Source organism: Mandrillus leucophaeus, unplaced genomic scaffold, assembly GCF_000951045.1.
Source record: "Mandrillus leucophaeus isolate KB7577 unplaced genomic scaffold, Mleu.le_1.0 Scaffold460, whole genome shotgun sequence".
NCBI classification, from domain to species: domain Eukaryota; kingdom Metazoa; phylum Chordata; class Mammalia; order Primates; family Cercopithecidae; genus Mandrillus; species Mandrillus leucophaeus.
Genome location: NW_012104921.1, coordinates 2,241,977 through 2,258,080, shown reverse-complemented (window position 1 = coordinate 2,258,080; position 16,104 = coordinate 2,241,977). Strand labels below are relative to the sequence as shown.

At 36.2% G+C, this 16,104-nt stretch overlaps 1 long non-coding RNA gene across 1 annotated transcript in view; it reads left to right on the top strand.

Annotated features, from left to right (window-relative positions):
* Nucleotides 1–16,104, top strand: part of LOC105549992 — a 49,892-nt gene that overhangs the window by 19,950 nt on the left and 13,838 nt on the right. Inside the window, exon 3 of the long non-coding RNA XR_001007636.1 lies at nt 5,712–5,828. This is a non-coding gene — a long non-coding RNA (uncharacterized LOC105549992). The remainder of the gene's footprint in view (nt 1–5,711; nt 5,829–16,104) is intronic.

Below are 16,104 nucleotides of genomic sequence, written 5' to 3'. Positions count from 1 at the left end.
TGCCCTCGTACCTCATTAAGGCACGGTAGGCTTTCCAAGTGATCTCTACTGACATCACAGGGCAGGAGTACAGAGCAGGTTAAGGGAGAGAGTTCGTTACTGCTTGAGGGGAAGAGGGGAATTAAAGTCTTAGCTCCCTACTCAGCCTTTTCTGATACCATTTTGGCAAGGAATTTGAGGTGAATCATTGCAGCCTAGAGTGGGTGGAGGTCTAGTCTTCTAGCTCAGCCTTTGCTGGTATGAGTAGGGTGGGACCACAGTTTTTTCTGCTGTGTTTTGGCTAATGTAAAGCAGTTATTGTCAATAGCTTCCAGTCTTGTTAGACTGACCCTTCCTGAGCAAGAACAGACTTTTATTGGAGTTTTTTCTGTCTGCACCCACTGGTATTTCCAGTTTACCAACTTCTTCAGTTCCAAATATGAGATACGTGAAACAAAAAGGAAAATTAGAGAACTGGCCTTTAGTCCTAAAGCCTCTAGTCAGCATGCCTTTTTCAATTCATTTTTCAGAGTCATCTTATGTTTATTTTATATATAAAATGTCCAAGGTTTTCAGTCTTACTCAGGGAAAAGTGTATCTTCCTAAAAGGGGAAATCGATCAACATTATTTTTATAATTTATAATGATTTTGGTTATGTATTATGTTAGTGAAGTTCCACTCAGTGTATAATAGAAATTGTTCCTCAATAGAAAATTTAGGTCGGCCGGGCGCGGTGGCTCATGCCCCTAATCCTAGCACTTTCAAAGGCCGAAACGGGTGGATCACCTGAGGTCAGGAGTTCAAGACCAACCTGGTGAAAATGGTGAAATCCGTCTCTACTAAAAATATAAAAATAGCTGGGTGTGGTGGTGTGCATCTGTAGTCTCAGCTACTCAGGAGGCTGAGGCACAAGACTTGCTTGAACCAGGGAGGAGGAGGCTGCAGTGAGCCAAGATCGCACCACTGTACTCCAGCATGGGGGACAGAGTGAGACTCTGTCAAAAAAAAAAAAAAAAAAAGAATAAAGAAAATTTAGGTCAATTTAGTTTGGGAGTAATTGGATAAGCAAAAATAAACCTATGTTGATAAACTGACCTTAACATTATCTTTTTCCTTCTGAAAGCTAGAAAATGTGCCATTACACAGTTCCAGTTGTGAACGACCTAAAAACAATGAAATATCTTGAATTGAGGGCTCATAGAGTTTCAGAAGAATAGTAAAATTTTCTAAAGAGTTTTAGGAAGTAGAGTGCAATTGTCAACATTTTTTGTATTTTACCTGAAGAAATATTTATTATTAGTAGTATTATTATTGAGACACAGTTTTGCTTTTGTTGCCCAGGCTGGAGTGCAGTGGTGTGATCTCAGCTCACTGAAACCTCTGCCTCCCAAGTTCAAGTGATTCTCCTGCCTCAGTCTCCTGAGTAGCTGGAATTACAGGCACTTGCCACCGTGCCTGGCTAATTTTTGTATTTTTAGTAGATAGGGGGTTTCACCATGTTGGCCAGGCTGGTCTCAAACTCCTGACCTCAGGTGATCCGCCTGCCTCAGCCTCCCAAAGTGCTGGGATTGCAAGCATGAGCCACCGTGCCCTGCCATTATTTAGTGAGATTTGGTTTATTTTATTAAGAAGACTACAATTTCTTAAGTGATATTAAGAACTGGGGCCAGGCTGGTGGTTCATGCCTGTAATCCCAACACATTGGGAGACCAAGGCCTGTGGATCACCTGAGGTCAGGAGTTCAAGACCAGCCTGGCCAACATGGTGAAACCCCATCTCTACTAAAAATACAAAACGGAGTCGGGTGTGGTGGTGCGTGCCTGTAGTCCCAGCTATTTGGGAGGCTGAGACAGAAGAATCACTTGAACCCAGGAGGTTGAGGTTGCAGGGAGCTGAGCCTGGGCAACAGACCAAGACTCCATCTAAAAAAAAAAAAACCAAACAAAACAAAACAAAAAAAAACCTGTTTACATTGGCTGAGGTATGGAAAAAAGCATTTCTATGCATTCTTTCCAATTGGTGGAGTTCTGCTAAATACCTGTAGTAATGTCTTAATGAACTCAGTAGCTTAGACCTAAAAGATCTCTCAATGAAGGGAGAATAATTATTTTACATTTATTTAATTTATTTTTAGGCAAAGTCTTGTCCTGTCACCCAGGCTAGAGTGTAGTGGGGTTCTCCTGCCTCAGCTTCCAGAGTAGCTGGGATTACAGGTGCTGCCACCACATCCAGCTAATTTTTGTATTTTCAGTAGAGACTGGGTTTCACTGTGTTGGCCAGACTGGCTCAAAGGTTGGTCTCAAATCTCCTGAGCTCATGTGATTCACCTGCCTCGGCCTCCCAAAGTGCTGAGATTACAGGCATGAGCCGCAGCACCTGGCCCTATTTTACATTTAAATAATATAGATGGTTGTCAGATTTAGCAAACAAACAAATAAAGAAAAAAAAGTACAACATACCAGTTAAATTTAAATTTCAGATGAATGATAAATAGTTTCCTATAAGAATGCCCCAAATGTTGCAGGGACATACTTATACTAAAAATTATTTGCTGTTTATCTGAGATTCAAATTTAACTGGATGTCATTTAACTTGTATGTCATCTAACATTCCCTATAGTGTAAACATAACTTTTATTTTTTATTTACTTATTTGTTTATTTAATTTAAGTTTTTATTGTAGAAACGGGGGTACATATGCAGGTTTGTTACATAGAAATGTTGCATGATGTACAGATACCATCACCTAGGTCATAAGCATAGTACCTTACAGTTTTCTTTTTCTTTTTCCTTTTTTTTTCTTTTGAGATGGAGTCTCACACTGTTGCCCAGGCTGGAGTGCAGTGGTGCGATCTCAGCTCGCTGAAACCTCTGTCTCCCAGGTTCAAGCGATTCTCCTGCCTCAGCCTCCCGAGTAGCTGGGATTACAGGCACACACCACCATGCCTGGTTAATTCTTTGTGTTTCCAGTAGAGACAGGATTTCACGATGTTGGTCAGGCTGGTCTCAAACTCCTGACCTCGTTATCTGCCCACCTCAGCCTCCCAAAGTGCTGGGATTATAGGCATGAGCCGCTGTGCCCAGCCTACCCTACAGTTTTCAACACATGCCCTGCTCCCTCCCTCCCAACCCCTCTAGTAGTCCACAGCAGCTATTGTTCCCATATTTATGTCCATGTGTGCTCAATGTTTAGCTCCACTTATAAGTGAGAAGATGTGGTATTTATTTTTCTGCTCCTGCATTAATTCGGTTGGATTATAGCCTGCAACTGCATCCATGTTGCTGCAAAGGACATGATTCATTCTTTTTATGGCTCTGTAGTATTCCATGGTATGTATGTACCACATTTTCTTTATCCAGTCTACTACTGATGGGCACCTCAGTTGATTCCATGCCTTTGCTATTGAAAACAGCACAGGGATGAACATATGAGTACATGTGTCTTTTTAGTAGAATGATTTCTTTTCCTCTGGGTATATACCCAATAATGGGATTGCTGAGTCTGATGATAGCTCTGTTACAAGTTCTTTCAGAAATCTCCAGGCTGTTTTCCAGAGTGGCTGGACTAATTTAAATTCCCTCCAACAGTGTGTAAGTGTTCCCCTCTTGCCACAACCTTGCCAGCTTTTTTATTTTTTTAATATTAGCCATTCTGACGAGTGTGAAATGTTATCTCGTTGTGGTTTTGATTTGCATTTCTCTGATGATTAGTGAAGTTGAGCATTTTTTCATGTTTGTTAGCCACTTCTATGTCTTCTTTTAAGAAATATATGTTAATGTCCTTTTCCTGTTTTTTAATTGGGTTATTTGGTTTTTGCTTGTTGATTTGTGTAAGTTCCCAGTGGATTCTGAATATTAGACCTTTATCGGATACATAGTTTGTTAATATATTCTCCCATTCTATAGGTTGTCTGTTTACTCTGTTAATAGGTTCTTTTGCTGTGCAGAAGCTCTTTAATTTACTTAGGTCCCACTTGTCCATTTCTGCTTTTGTTACAATTGCTTCTGGGGACTTAACCAAAAATTATTTGCCAAGGCCAATGTCAAGAAGAGGATTTCCTAGGTTGTCTTTTAGGACTTTTAGTTTGAGGTCTTACCTTTAAAACGTTGATCCATTTTTAGATACTTTTTGTATATGGTGAAAGGTAGGGGTCTAGCTTCAATCTCCTGCATATAGTTAGCCAGTTATCCCAGCACTATATTTATTGAATAGGGAATCCTTTTGCCATCGCTGGTTTTCATCAGCCTTGTCAAAAATCAGATGGTTGTAGGTGTGCAGGTTTATTTCTGAGTTTTCTATTCTGTTCCATTGGTGTATGTGCCTTTTTTTCCACCAGCACCATGCTGTTTTGATTACCGTAGCTTTATAGCACGGTTTGAAATAGAATAGTGTGATGTCTCCAGCTTTGTTCCTTTTGCTTAGGTTTTTTTTTTTGATATTTGGGCTCTTTTTCAGTTCCATGTGATTTTTAGAATAGTTTTTCCTAATTCTGTGAAGCATGATATGGAAGCACACAGTCTTCCAAGATTAAGTCAGAAAGAGATTGAAACCCTGAATAAACAAATATCGATTTCTGAAACTGGATCAGTAATAAGAGAGCTACCAATCAAAAACAAACAAACAAAAAACCGTAGACCACATAAAGTCACAGCTGAATTTTAACAGACATATGAGAAGAACTGATAGCAATTCTATAGAAACTAGAGGAGGAGGCATCTGTACATGTTTCTTGAGAATTGAAACAAGACAAAGATGCCCATTCTTGCCACTCCTATTCAATATAATACTGGAAGTCCTAGCCAGAGCAATCAGGCAAGAGTGAAAAATAAAGATTATTCAAATAAGAAAAAGAAAAATAAGTCAAACTATCTCTTTTCACTGATAATGTGTTTCTATACCTAGAAAACCCTAAAGACTCCAACAAAATGCCCCCACAACTGATAACTTTAGCAAAGTTTCAGGATACAGGATCAACGAACAAAAATTAGTAGCATTCCGCAGTGGCTCATGTCTATAATCCCAGCACTTTGGGAGGCCGAGGCAGGCAGATCACGAGATCAAGAGATCGAGACCATCTTGGCCAACATGGTGATACCCCAATTTTACTAAAAATACAAAAATTAGCTGGGTATGGAGATGCGCTCCTGTAGTCCCAGCTACTCAGGAAGCTGAGGCAGAATTGCTTGAACCCAGGAGGCAGAGGTTGCAGTGAGCAGAGATCACACCATTGCACTCCCGCCTGGCAACAGAGTGAGACTCCATCTCAAAAAAAAAAAAGAAAAAAAAAATTGTAGCATTCTTATACACCAACAAAATCCCAGCTGAGAGTAAAATCAGGGACACAATCCCTCTTACAATAGCAACAAAGAAAATGGAATACCTAAGAATACAGCTAATCAAGGAGGTTTGGCTCTGTGTCCCCACCCAAATCTCATCTCAAATTGTAAGCTACCAATCAAAAACAAACAAATGAAAATCCCTAGACCAGATAGAGTCACAGCTGAATTTTAATAGACATATGAGAAGAATTGATAGCAATCCTACAGAAACTAGAGGAGGAGGCATCTTTACATGTTTCTTGAGAATTGAAACAAGACAAGGATCCCCACATATCGAGGGAGGGAGGTGATTGAATCATGGCAGTGGTTTCCCCATGCTGTTCTCATGATAGTGAGTGAGTTCTCATAAGATTTGATGGTTTTATAGGTGTTTGACAGTTCCTCCTTCACAGGCTCACACTCCCTTCTGTGGCCTTGTTGAAGAAGGTGCTTACTCCCTTTTGTCTTCTGCCATCCTTGTAGGGATCCTGAGGCCTCCAAGCCATGCTTCCTGTTAAGCCTGCAGAACTGTAAGTCAATTAAACCTCTTTCCTTAATAATTACCTAGTCTCAGGTAGTATTCTTTATAGCAGTGTGAGAATGGACTAATACAGATGTGAAAAATCTCTACAAGAAGAACTACAAAACACTACTGAAAGAAATCAGAGACGACAGAAATAAATGAAAAAACATTCCATGCTCATGGATTGAAAGACTCAATATTATAAAAACAGTCATACCACCCAAAGTAATTTACAAATCCAATGCTATTCCTATAAAGTCTTATATTTTTAAAATGTTAAAAGAAAAATATAGCCCACTATGTAACTGTTAATAAATGATGAATAATGCCAAATTCCAGGCAATGCACGAGGTAGAGAGCCACTTACAGTTCAGTGGCCAAGTACTTATTTTCTTTTAAGTCACTAATATAGAAACACTTTTAAGCATTATTTTAACCAATAACAAATTACTGTTGTCTTTAATAACTATCATTGGAACAGTAATTTATATATACATATATGCATTAAACTGTACATTAAAGGAAACTTTCAATGTTTTATATCTGAAATAAGAAAAAATGAATCAAGGGTCAGTTAAAATTTTGTTAGATTCAAATGCCTTCTTACCTTTGACCTGAGTTATTTTACTTTGCACAAGAAATCTCCTTCTACCGCATGGCCCAGGGTATGTCCATAGATTAAAGTAGTATCCTGCACCCTGGTAACCTAACTTATCTAAGTGCAGTTTTATCTACACTTGACTAAAATGATAATGTTTCTTAAGTAAACCTCTTCCCACTGTCAATCAAATCAAGACAAAATCTGACCCCGTCTTTCCTAGGACACTTCACAGTATTCCAACCTACCCTGGAGCCTTAGCTCCAGCTACTTCCCCACTTGCAACCCATGAGGCAATCGAGTTGAAATTACTCACAAACTTCTGAAGCCTGTTACTTTCCTATCCCTCTGTTGTTGTTCTTGACAGACTCATCACTTGGACCTTTCTCCCAGATACTACTTTTTCTTATAGAAATTTTCACTTTTGTTTTATGGCATAAATTGAATTTCTTTTTATCACATGGATTATTTCCTGATCAATAATCCCAGTTGTTCTCCTTCTCTACTTTTATTTCTCACTTTATTCCTTAAGGTTGTTTAACATATTTGCACTGATTCATCACTGCTTGGTTATTTGGCCTCCCCGGTATAGCCAAATAACCACTTGATAGAAGTGGTCTATGATTTGTTCATCCATCTTCGGGACCCTCAGTATGACTTCGATAGTACCTTGGAATCTAATGGTTCCATAAAGATTTGTTTAATCATATTAGTGAAATCCCAGACTTTTATGGTTTCTGATTAATGACTTACATTTTGGGTGATAATTTACTTCCACATTCATATGTTGTCAGGCTTGTCACTTGCCAGAATGAAGTAAGTGAACCACTGAAACATGACTTCAGTGATTAGAGTCAACAACTTGTATTAATGAATAATCAAAATGGCCAATTAGAATAAAACAGGCTAGAAGTGGTTTGGTAATTTTAGGTGCCTCAACTCCAGCTGAATGCTTATGAAACAATCAACTTCTCAGAATCAGAAAGCAGGATTTAAAGGACTCAACATTCTGTATGACTTTTGAAAGTGGAAAAGAAATAATTATAGTTCACTTTATAGTTTTTTTTTTTTCTGGTTTAGTGGAAACTAGGATAGCTGAGAAATAAAGTCTCAATTTGAGAGATTTTAAAGGTTTTTATCTTTGCTACTAGAAAGGAAGGAAATGTATTTCTTTAAAATGAAAACTTAGCTGTAGAAGAAAACAAGAAAAATTGCAAAAGGCAGGGAAATTACAGAATCTACAATTTTGGGTGTTCATTATTTTCCACTATCCCAATTCAATAACCCTGAAATTAGGTGACAATAACAGGTGCTTTCTGTGACAAGTACATCAGTTCTTATTAGATTTCCAATAGTCATTTAGATTTGGCATGGCCCCAAAATGCCTCAAAACGCTATACCTTTTTTTATTTCCAAAGTCATATAAATGTTTTAAAACCATTCCTGATATAATGAACTTTTTATATAGTAGGTGATATCTGTGTCTCCTCCAACAGACCCTGTCTTTACATCTTTTTACATATCTTTACATCTTTATCTGCATTGATGAAGAATAAGGTTGATTATTAGTCTGATAGAGAAAGACAGTCTAATTCAGAAGAATCATCCTGTTTATCAGAGAAACTATTCTCATAGAATCTCAAAATGCCCCTCTCACCTGGACATTTTAAAAGCCCGATCCTTCCTTCAAAGTCCAGTTTAACTCCCATACTCTTCAAAAAGACATTTCTCACCTTTTCACTCCTTGGTGATGACCCTCTAACTTGAACACCTGCTATATGATATTTGTCATTTAACATGACCTGGTAGATTTTATTACTTTTTCTGGTGGTCTGGTCTTTCTAATCATAAATAAGGTCCTTACACTCAGGGACTTTTAGCATAGTGCTCCAAGCATAATGGGACACTGTCAATATATCCATAGATGTTAGTGGTCTTAATACAGATGATTATACCAAAGTCTATGGAACCCCTGCTTATTCCCTTTCACCATATCAAATGGGGAGACAGTAGGCAGTCTTAAATTTCTGCTGAATGAATAAATAATTTTTCAAACAATATAGACATTTGTGAATTCTAAATATAAATACAAGATAACCAGACTCAGATGTCAGTAACCTAACCTATCATTTTTCTAAGTGCACTCCTTCGAACAGTAGTCTCAAAAATGTTTTCATTGTAAATGTATATTTGAGAAATACAGTGTAGCATACCATCTAACCATTTGCAATGCACATTTTCATATTAAAAGTCCTCAGAAATCCAAGTGTGAACACATTTTAAACCCAGCATTTAACTCATAATTTCCTAAATGTATTGAACCGTGTAACCTTACCATCATGTCTTAAAATTACTGTTACTTGAATCATACTTTGGGAAACAAATTGAAGTGGCCCTTTGGAACAGAATCTAACACTTATCTTCAGCAGAAGTGGGTGGTGGATGGGAAGCTGCTCAGCTAAAGATGTGGAGGCATTTTCTCACAGAACATATCAGTCTATTGTCATCTTCCTATACTCTCTGGTAGTACTCAACCTGCAGCATTAATTTCAGTTGTTTTTTAAATAATTAAAAGCTAGGCACACTGCTATTCTCATGAAAGCATGTTTTATTTATATTTTATATATTATATACATATTTAAAAGTGATACTGTGAGCAAGATGGCTTGTTTCTCAAGGCTAATGTAAGTAAAAAGGCTAAGTGTAGGCTGGCACAAGTTGGAAGAGTTGTTATGAAACAATATTAAAGTCATTTTGTCACCAAAAATATAGTTAAGTTTCTGAATGTATTTTCCTATCATCTAATATTTAAGGAAAAATAAAAATATCCCTCCTATATTCAAGTATCCAGAATTTATATATTTTATACCAAATCACATGTGATCTTTGTCTCCTACGTAATTTTTAAAAATAATTGTTGTTAGTCACACACCGTAAAGCCAAGGACATAAGTATAATCGTTGTGAGGGGCCAAGGGCTTTTGCCCAGTGTTAATCAAGAAGCTTGTAGTCCTGTTTGCTCTTGGCAACTATGTTGGAACCCTGAGGGAAGCCACCCTGAGAATGAAGTAAGCATGAGAACCGAAGAGGGAAGATACAAAAATAACGGGATTTTTGTCCTAATAAAATTTTGACTGAAGTCTTTCCTACTTTTGGATTTTTATTACAGAAGATAATGCATCTTCTTTAAGATTTAGTTAGTGTTTTCTGCCACTTATAAAATAAAAATAAACAAAAAATAATTGGTACTGTATCTGGTCCTAAGAGGGGCACCACGTAAATAACAATAATACAGAATGAACTGAATACAGTGAAGACATGTCCTACATCCCAGGCTGTGAGGTTGTCCATCATTGTAATGTGCTTAGGCAATACTTGCTTCAGATGTTGCCTGGCTCCAGCCAGGTGCTCAGATTATGTTCTCACTGAGGCTGTAGCTCTAGGATACTTACTAGGGAAATTCAGGATTTTTAAAATAGGTGTACATCAGTGAGGATGCCAGAAGGAAACAGATGACACACTCAGCTGAAATTCTGAGAATTTAATGGAGATATGTTTTACGTAAGTATGGACAGGATTAATGGAACTAACTGAGGATCTGAGACACATAGGTGTTGACAAGGATGGGAAGCCGTTAGCCTCTTTGGGCTGTAGGGCTGAAGGGAAGAAACAGTGTTACCACAGGGCGGAGAAAGTGAAAGCTATGGAGGAACACCACTATTGTGGGAACTGCAGCAAACCTGATTCAGAGAAGGGGTAGAAATACTCCGTCTTCTCCCTCCTCCCATGCTCCAATCCCCAAGAGATTAATCCTCCTGATCAAATCACAACTGTTTCTTTTTTATTGATCCATGATAGATTTACGTATTTTCAGGGTACATGTGATAACTTAATGCATGCATATATTTGTAAAGATCAAATTTGTATAACTGGGATATCCATCACCTTAAATAATTGTGTTTATACTAGAAACGTTCAAATTTTTCTCTTCTAGTTATTTTGAGCTATACAATGGATTATTGTAAATCATAATCACTCAGACTAATTTATCAAACACTAGCTGTTATTTTTTCTGTCATAGTCCATATGTGTACTCCAGCAAGATCTACAAAATGAAAAAAAAGTTGGGGATATAAGTGGCTTGTTTGAAGGCATTTTGGATGACTTTGATCTAAGATTCCTATGTGATAGGTGTGTTGTTATCGTTTTTGATTTTCCCTTAAATAAGATTCTAGGTCTGATTATCAGGATAAAATCTTAATGAGTTCTCTTATGGGCTTGTCTCATTTGATTGCCAAATACATACTTGTCACAACTCTGCCAGCCAGATGATGAGGAAACAGAAGTGACATCAGAATGTTGTGTGGTACATTGAGAAAGGTCAGGATTTAAAACAAAATTACTTTGAGGGCACTTCAGAACACTATCCCTAGAAGCTAGGGACACGGGACAAAGAACATAGGCAGAGTGTTAGTCTGTAGCAACCAAGGCAGTAAGCTTCTGTGTGTGTAGAACTTCATTCTGCCTTCCTACCTGTCTCCATCCCAGGTTCAGACAGAAACTTAAACCCCTGTGTGGATCAATAATGGTGATCCAGAATGAAGACTAGACCCCAACCTAAGCATATGGAAAAAAAGACCCTACTCATTTCGAACTTTTGAGCTAAATTTTCACCAAAAGAGTCTAAGAAATAAAAATAGAAAAAAGAGTAACTGGTGGAAAGAAATGGAGAGAAAGTAAAAGGATACATAAAGCAAGATGTTGGTACAAATTAAAATGTGGTAGCAGGAAAAAGTGTAAAATTACCACAGACAGATATTTGTGCTTTGTAAACTGTAATAGACTAAATAAATGTGAGTTATTTAAAAATACTATATGTCAATTTTCCTTCTAATGATTATTTTCATTATATGTCTGACTACATGTCTCCTTGCTATTGCTGTTGGTTAAATAAAATCAAATTTTAAAGTGGGGTTATATGAACTCAGAGAATTAAATCCAAATTTTTCTAATATAAAGGGTATCCTGAAAACATAAAAATTTTAAATTATTCTCTGAACATCTAGGCCTATTGTTAAAAATAGAGCTGTGGAAGCTTAAATGCAAAATTTAAATTCCTGAATTTGAGATAGCCAAGTGACTCCTTAAAGAGATTGTCAAATTTTCACCACTTACTAGGTGTGTGACATTGGGAAAGCACTTTCTCTGACCTCACTTTTTGTATCCATAAAATAGAGATAACATTTTCCTGTACTTACTATGGATGTTACAAAGCTAAATGAATGAATACATATAAGGCATGTAGAACAATGCCTGACTCAGGTCTCAATAACTGGTACTGATTGTATTCTATGGAAGATTCTCATTGCAAAACAATCACCTCTCAATCATCTGCTCAAATAATGAAGAAACTGCATTGTTAATACTATTAAGAATATTTTGTATAACTATTAAATAGGTTTCTGTGTTAACAGTTATACCTAAAATGTGAGTGTAAGATTCTGAAATTCCATTACAAAACTGAAAATAAAACCACACTGGGAAATCTGGTTCAGCAGAATTTGACATTTTCCCCGACTTCTCTCATGCCCCAAACCATTTCCCTTTCAAACTCATGTAAAACTTAATCAGTTGCATGTGAAATTAGATTCTTCTTCTAAATATGGTTCTTTAAACTTCACTGGGGTGGAGAAATCATTTAAATAATTTGATTTGCCCTGCATTCCCCCTCTAGATTCAGCTGTTTTTAAAATCTATTTTACACACTGTCAATAAGAACTGGAAAGCATGATGCCTTCCTGATTTATTGAATGAGGATCCTTGAATCATCTGTCTATGCACAGAACTTCAACTCAATGAGCAGATATGCTCTTTTTAACAAAACCAAAACATGTTTTCAGCATAGTCCCTGCTTTACAGAAGCCACAACTTTATTCCCTCCAGCACTATTTCTACTCCCCTATGGTTAAGGTCTGTCACGTTATGTTATAATTGTCTCTTTACTTCCGTGCCTCCTCCATTAGACTATAAGTTCTATGAAAGTTTTATTCATTTCTCATTCACATTGCTAAATATTTCCTTTATATGACATTAGTAAATTATATCTATATTACATATATAAATGAATACATGACCATTTTACACATAATTAAACTGAGACATGAAATGTATTTGAGAATAAAATTCATATTCCTGACCTTAAAACTGCCAGATGTTTTGGATTATCCTCAGAGACCTGAGGAGGAAGGACTTTTAAAATAATTTTACAAAATACATGAAGAAATTTCTTACAAAATGTTTTTATATGCACGTAACCAAGGGTTAATATAAAACACATATAATGCTAGCATTCACTAGAGGCTCATTTCTCTGTAGCTGCCACGTGCCTAGCCTACATCTCTTAAAATCAAATCCATCCATTTTCTAAGTTTCCTTTTTTTTCCTATGGCTAAGATTACAATCTATCATTTAGAGAGAATGTGACACCTAGATAAAAGCAAGTATATAAAAAGGAATCGAAACTGATGCAGAAGGAAAAAAGTACAAATAGGCTGCAATTCTGTTAGTTAAAATGACATGGTAGGAAGCTGAGAAGATGGCACAGAAAAAAAAAAAAAAGAAAAACTTTTTAGGTCATTTTTATCAAGTGACTTGTAGTTGTAGGAATATGAAAACATGTCAAAAATAATCATATTTTCCAAGTTCATTGTTCTAAAATCCTTCCTCCTTCCTCTCTGATATTCAATATATTTGTTAAAATACTCATGCTTTAGTTTGAAATCAATTTTATATTTGTTTTAAAGATAATAATATCCAAGCACTTCCTACTATGTGAAATGTTTAATCACAAACCAGTCAGTCTTTGTATTATCCTCAAGTCATAATTATCATGTACTTTTAGTACATGGAGTACCTACTGCTTTACACAGATATACCGAGCAAAAGCATACTTATATGGCAATTGACAAACTAATCTCAAAGTGGTCCTCACTACTGAATGCTAAACGTTTCTCTTCTTGTTTCATGTGTGTGATGAAACAAAGCACAAGGGAATCAGCAGATGCGAGTTCTCATCCCGGTTCCATCACTGGCATCATCAAGTCCCCTTCTCTGGACCACAGTTTTCTCATCTGAAAAATAAAAGAACTTGGACTAGCTTTTTTTTAATGTTCTTTTCTTCATACTTATATAATTCTTCCTGTTAAGGTCTTATTTTTAAAATAAGAAATGAAAAGGCTACATCTATGATAAATGCCTTAATGGATATTTTAGAATATTTTATTAGTTGCAGTTATTTCTGCAATTATTATAGCAAATACAGTAGAATAAGATAGCCTCTTAATATTAGTAATGTGTTCGACTATGTTAAATAAAAAATCATTGGGCTAATCTTATTGTACCATTTGTGAAGGAAAAAAAAAATAGTACGGTTTGGTTTTCCCTGTACTGGAGCTTGTCCTTCTCTTTTGAAGAGAGATGTTTCTTAACTCTCAGCAGCATACGTGCTTGTATAACTTAACAGATGACAAGGGCAGTTCCCCCGCAATTCTGTGCATTTTTAGCAGTGCAAAATTTTAGTTGGTGGAAATTCTAGGTATGAAAGTTGTTATTTTGTCTTTAGGACACCTTAACAATAAAAAGAAAGAATGAACCAAAAGTCAGGCAGGCTTTCAACTAAACCATTAATGTGTGCTGTTGGCTAGAATTATACTTAACCCGGGGAAACTTTATTTACTAATTCCTTAGCATTTGCTTTTATTGCCTTCAGGTTTCTAATAGTATATTTATTGATGTGTGCCTCATCTATTTGGGGGACTTCTTAAAAGAAGGTTTTGTATCAATGTGTAAGCTGGCCATTTAAAACTGAGATGGTTATGATTTTCATGTAATTTAAAAATCATAACTATGAATCATAATTGCAAAACACAAGACAGTATATGCTGCAAAAATATAAATGTGTTTAGTAGCTCAAAAGGAATAAAAGTTTCAAACCATACAACAGATGAAAAATACATTGTGAAGAAGGAAGGAAGAAAGAAAGGGAAAGAGGGAGACATGGAGGGAGGGAGGAAGTGGGGAATAGGGAAGGAAGGAGGGAAAGAGGAAGGCATCATATCTTAGGCATATGCTAGGCACTGAATAAATGTCAGTTAATCTTTCTCTGCTAGTTTGAAGTATATGAAATTAGTGATATTATTTTTATCTGCAAAAATCCCCACAATTTTCATATGGTTCAACTTAGCATATTCAAAATTATTTTTTCAAGATTTGTCTCTGTATCAGACTAGTGGTGAAAGAGTCAAGCGCAAGGCAATGTCCTCTGGAATAGACAATGCTGACAGGTCAGGCCTTCTCAGATGGCCAGTCCTAGCTGGCTCAATTCACCAACCAGCTAGGGCATCTTCTCTGCTAAGGACCAGAAGCAAATGAGTAGCTGTTTTTCACAAGGTGTATAATTGTTCACTGCAAAAGGGATGCCCTTACTTTAAAACCCTTGCCATCTGTGTTGCGATTTGTCCTTTGGGGCATATAAAACCTATATGCCGTGCTTCCGCCACTGATATATCTAATACCATGGGATTTACCAGAACATATAGACAAAGTGGCAAGCCTCCAAAATTTAGAACTGATGCAGAGCCTATTACTGAGCCCCAAATAGCAGCATTTTATGACATCAATATGTAGGTTAAAATAACACTCGAATGTGTGGACTATGATGCTTCTAGTTCCAGAGAGGCTCACCTAGCATTGTGCATCCTTTTACCTGATAGATAACGTAAAGTGTAATAATTTGGCCTTTATTTTGGATAAATTCCAAAATGATGCCAAATGTTGGTTGCATTCCCCATAAGTTCAGTTGTGCATGGTTTATAACATTTGAAGGAGTTCTTTAGGATTTAGAGGAGAAAAAAATCTGATCATTTCAGAAACTAAATAAAACACTTAGTACATAAATATATTTTATAACTCTTTATAATTAGTTATACAATGTCTAAATTAACAGTTAAGTAAATACATGTACATATTTATATTTATACCTAATTATAAATTTTATATAAAATATAAATGTGTAATGAATTACATTTGTGCTTAGAGAAATTGCTATATGTATATAAGTAGTGTATTAATGTATATAATATGATATTATGTATATAATTAACTTAGACACATGTTTTTACTTTTATTTTCAAATTGTCTACCTTAATCTATAATAATTGAGAATATTTAAGCAAAGAGATACAAAATATAATTAAATATAAGTTTTACATTGAATGAGGGTCACAAAAAATATGAATTAGAAGCTCTTTTGAACTCAAAAATATTAAGAAAAAAGCATAAAGATAAACCACAAGTTTCTACTATAATAAACCAAAAAAAAAAAAGGAAAAAAAACACATGTTGTCCCTCCAGAGAATTACACAACTTTGTAAGAAAATTATATGCAAGATCATAGTCTTTGTCCTCATTTTTTGTCCCCCTTTATTTTTACACCCAAGGCAAGAATCATACCCCTAGACTAATGAGCTGGCACACCCTTCCTTCCTTCCTTCCTTCCTTCCTTCCTTCCTTCCTTCCTTCCTTCCTTCCTTCCTTCCTTCCTTCCTTTCTTTCTTTCTCTCTTTCTTTTTCTCTCTCTCTTTCTTTCTCTTTCTTTACATTTCTTTCCTTCCTTCCTTCCTTCCTTC